Source organism: Mycetomoellerius zeteki, unplaced genomic scaffold (genome assembly GCF_001594055.1).
Source record: "Mycetomoellerius zeteki isolate Tzet28-1 unplaced genomic scaffold, Tzet1.0 scaffold834, whole genome shotgun sequence".
Classification (NCBI taxonomy): domain Eukaryota; kingdom Metazoa; phylum Arthropoda; class Insecta; order Hymenoptera; family Formicidae; genus Mycetomoellerius; species Mycetomoellerius zeteki.
Window position 1 is genome coordinate 20,391 of NW_017257867.1, and position 5,292 is coordinate 25,682.

Here is a 5,292-nt window from a genome sequence, read left to right on the forward strand (position 1 = left end):
AAAACGTCACGTCACAATATATACTACCAGTATATTATTGTAGTTATTTATTAATATAATTAATTACATAATATACGTGTTATACTACAATTTTTTAATATTTTATTGTATATATATTTATAATATGAAGATAAAATATGTTGCAATATTAAGTTGTAACATTAATTAATTAATGTTAATTAATGGTAATTAAAATTATCTAAAATCTCTCTCCAATTAAAGATATAAAATTAAATCTTTAAAGATAAAATTAATAGAATATTTAAAAAAAATGATAATATTAATAAAGATAAAAAATTATTTGAAGGTACGTGGCGCTCTTATATAGACAGAATCTTCCTTGACATTATAATTGTAACGATGCGCCCAAAAAAGCATTGTTCCCGACGACCACCAGTCGGATACCATCGCACCCACCATCGGTGGGTTGCGATGACGAGGGCGCGGTGCGCCCACATATTTTTTAAGAATCAAAAAATAATTCACAGGTACCACCGGCGGCCCCGACCCGCGAAACATCGCGAGATAATTCGCGGGTGACAGCCGCTCCGACGGAAACGACCGAACGTGCACGTGCCGTGCCGAACCGCGTTGTCTCCCGTTCGTATTGTTCACCCACGGAAAGCACCGAACCGACCTGGAACAATGCGAGCGGGAGCAACAATCCGTATAAAAGCCGAGGCGCGTTAACAAACGAGAGCTGTTTTTCCGAGTTTCGCTCAAAAACCAGTTCACCAGCTCCTAGTAATCCAGGCAAAACCGAATTGCGAGAAAAAGTGGTCGAGAGATAGTTCTCAGCCACCGTCGAGTGTTCTCGACAGCAATCCGACCAACGCCAATCCGGCACCTAGCAGCATCGCGAGAGGTAGTTCTCAGTCACCGCCGAGCGTTCTCGGCAGCGAGCTCGAATTCACCGACCCTCCTATCGACCATCGGCCCAGACACGATTCAAGAGTGGAGCGGTCTCCGCTTTTACCGAGCGTTCTCGGGTGTCGTGGGCCACCGGTCATCGCGTGCTGCCCATTCATCGGGCAAGCGCGCTCCTCGAACCGTCAACGTCAAATTTATTTGAATGCGTATGTCAGAAAACTGCACTGCAGTTATTTCGATTTGCACTTTTTTGACACATACATTCAAATAAATTTCCACTATAGCAACTTGTATAAGCATATATATTTGACAAATTTGCTTAAACGTGTGTGGTCGGCCTTAAATAGTGACGATTATATCAAGACTTGATTAGTAATTATACTTCGGCTTTCAGAATTCATCATCGCAACAGATATTAAGTATTACTGATATACAGCAACCTGCAGAGCAATTTCTGGATGAACCAACCATTGCTATAGTAGGTAGCAATATTTATTTTGTAACAGTGTTTATCATGAGCTTTAAATATAGATCTACATACTTTAAATGTGTGTGTGTGTATCTTAAAAATCTGTCTCAAAAAGAGGTACACATAAAATGTTATTTTGCGCACTTCAGATGTATAATACATATATTTACTCGTATTATAGTAAAATATTATATTTTTTTTAAATATACATTTTTCTTTATTTCTATAATATTTTATTATAGGAAGACATTACAGATTTTGTTGGTAGACATGTACAAACCGAAAAGTTAAAAAGACTCAGTCGCAGCAAGCTATCTCTATTCATAGCTTCTATCATGGATCTTGTTTTCACAGATGAGGAAATGGCCAATTCCAGTATGACTGGATTAACGAGCAATTTCTCTCCAGGAAAAGGTGAAGTCCATACAGAAGATGTAAAGGCTAAGTCAGAGCTGAATCCTCAAGTAAAAAAGGCAGTGATGGATAAGATACTGCTAATATACTGATTATTTTACAAGTTGAAATTCTAATTAACATTCTCTTTATTTTCAAGCACTTTCTGTTTTATAATATAATAATTATTTTTAATTTCCACAGAGTATATTCTAAAGGAATTTGATTGTCCCAAAGAAGGACTATTAAACAAAGCTGCAATAGCAGAAATTTTCAAAGCAATGAAAAGTAAATTAAATAATAAATCTATTACACGAAACAAAAAAAATAAACAAGAGAAAGTCAGTGGAACTACTTCAATCAACTAGTAATTGAGCAATAATTATGTGACAACCTAACTTTTATAGCTCGGACGTAGCTCGTCGGAAACTTTCGGTTCAGGGCTTAAAGAGGTTCGAACGGAAAGGGGAAGATGCAACGGTTGCGGTGGGCTTTGAATAAAAGAAACGGTAGACGGTAGCGGGTGCACTTAAAATAATATATTTAGTAATGGGACGATCACGCGTAACAAACGTACAGACAAGCTAGATACCCCTGTATACATAGATTTACAAAAAAAAGAAAGAACAGCGAAAATAAGCCCGGTCGCAATTCCGGGCGGCGCACTGACGATTATAAATATACGTTTATTCGTTTCGCGGGTCGGCCGGCCAGAGAGAGAACGGTGTCGCGGATCGCGTATGTACAAACGTGAATGTGTGTGCGTGCTGACGCCGGTGTACAAATGTGTGTGTGTGTGTGTGTGTGTGTGTGTGTGTGTGTTCGTGCATCGGTGAGCGTGCGTGTCGCGGTGAGACGGCGCGGTCTGGCTCGGTGTATTGCGCTGAGTCGCGGGCCGCGGCGAGGCGCGGTGTCGAACGTGAGATCACGTCGGATTCGCGAATCCCGGATCGCGGTAACGCGCCGGCCAATAATCGGTCGCGGCGCGAACGCGGTGTTTGGCGTTGACGGTTCGAGGAGTGCGCTTGCCCGATGCAATGGGCAGCACGCGATGACCCACGACACCCGTGAACGCTCGGTAAAAGCGGAGACCGCTCCATTCTTGAATCGTGTCTAGGCCGATGGTCGATAGGAGGCGAGGGTCGGTGAATTCGAGCTCGCTGCCGAGAACGCTCGGCGGTGACTGAGAACTACCTCTCGACCTACTTTTCTCGCGATGCTGCTAGGTGCCGGATTCGCGTTGGTCGGATTGCTGTCGAGAACACTCGACGGTGGCTGAGAACTATCTCTCGACCACTTTTTCTCGCAATTCGGTTTTGCCTGGATTACTAGGAGCTGGTGAACTGGTTTTTGAGCGGAACTCGGAAAAACAGCTCTCGTTTGTTAACGCGCCTCGGCTTTTATATGGATTGTTGCTCCCGCTCGCATTGTTCCGGGTCGGTTCGGTGCTTTCCGTGGGTGAACAATACGAACGGGAGACAACGCGGTTCGGCACGGCACGTGCGCGTTCGGTCGTTTCCGTCGGAGCGGCTGTCACCCGCGAATTATCTCGCGATGTTTCGCGGGTCGGCGCCGTCGGTGGTACCTGTGAATTATTTTTTGATTTTTAAAAAATATGTGGGCGCATCGCGCCCTCGTCATCGCAACCCACCGATGGTGGGTGCGATGGTATCCGACTGGTGGTCGTCGGGAACGATGCTTTTCTGGGCGCATCGTTACAACTTTATCGTAAACCTCTATCAAAATCAAAATGGTAAGTGTTCCTATCATTACTCCTTATTAAAAAGAGTGTTAAATACGAATTAATTATTAACATTTCATAAAAACCTTGCTATTAATAACCGTATCACAGTCATGCTGAAGTTTATCTACGTCAAGATCTTTTATAATAAAATAAATTAGAACAATTGAAGGGCTATGAGTTAGTTATATAATAAAGAACGTTTAATTTAAAAACATTATAAAAATAATTACAAACGTTTCGATGCCGATCGGGTCATTCTCAGTGTTACAGAAAACACATAATAATAATAAAATTATTGGAAATCTATTGCTTTATCGTGGTATTCTCGTTTTTCAATAAGTCAATAAATTAAAATGGTCGAATTGGTTGTTAAAAACTCATATTACGTTATCTGACATCTTCGAAATCACTTGTTCTTTATTCATTTGCAATCTTGCTTCAATTTTTAATGTGTATCACTACGATGTGGATGACAACATACTTTTTATGTTTTGTTTTTTTATTCATTGACTCTCAACATTTTATTTAATAAGTTTATTTAATTATTACTGTACTACTGTTATGAATTTTTAACAACTAATTCGACTATTTTAATTTATTGACTTATTGAAAAACGAGATTGACTCGCAAGATTATGACAAAGAAAATACGAGAATACCACGATCAATTAGCAATAGATTTCCAATAATTTTATTATTATTATGTATTTTCTGTAACATTGAGAATGACCCGATCGGCGTCGAAACGTTTGTAATTATTTTTAAATCTAACACCAAAATGTCGGGGCTGTAATAGTTTCTCAATTAATAGTGATTAAAGTTCTCTAATATCAGAGTTGACATTTCGCGCGCTCAGACATGATGATATGATAAATTGGTGAAGGTATGTACTTCAGGATTCTCTCAGATATAATATGCAATATTTTTATTAAGAATTGTTCTTGATTCCATACGGAATCTATTTGTACATTATGTACGTATAATTATTATGCATACGTAATGTATGAATAGATTCCGTATGGGATCAAGAACAATTCTTAATAAAAATAGCATTGCATATCTGTATGATAATTTTGAAATTGCTGAAAGGATCCTGAAGTACCTTCATCAATTGTCATATCATCTTACCTGAGCGCGCGAAATGTCAGCTCTGTGATTATATAATTTTAATTAATTTATTAATTTAAGAACTATTGCAGCTTTGATGTATTAATATTAGATTTATTTTGTCTCAAAATTACTTCAGGAATCTACAATTAGCAGGTGGTCATGAAATACCTTATACATGCACCACACGCACGCACGCACGCACGCACGCACGCACGCACGCAAAAGAAAAAACAAATAAAATTTATTGCCATCGTATAAAAAGATTTACCTCGCCTTGTATTTTAACAACTTCCAAAGTATTTTCAACATTGTTACTAATATTTTCTTCCTGTTCATTTTTTTTTTTGAGTAACTTGGTTTCTCGTTATTATTAGTGTCATTACTTGCGTTCTTCTTATTGTTTTCATTAGTTTTAATACACAGAGAATCAATGTTCCTGCGCAATCTATCCATATCTTTAAACAAAATTGATGACATACAAGTCATTTTATGTAAATCTAGAATTAAACCAAAAGAACGGACAATAAGATGTAAAGTCAATAGTTACAGCAGTTATTTACGCAAGGCACTTTTTACCTTCATTAATAGTTCTTAATACTCGTAATTTTGCATTATCTTGTCTTAGCTTTTTGTTATCCATTTTCAAAGTATTTATTGAAACGATTAATTTAATTTTAGTCCATTTGAACATGGAATTATCTTCATCA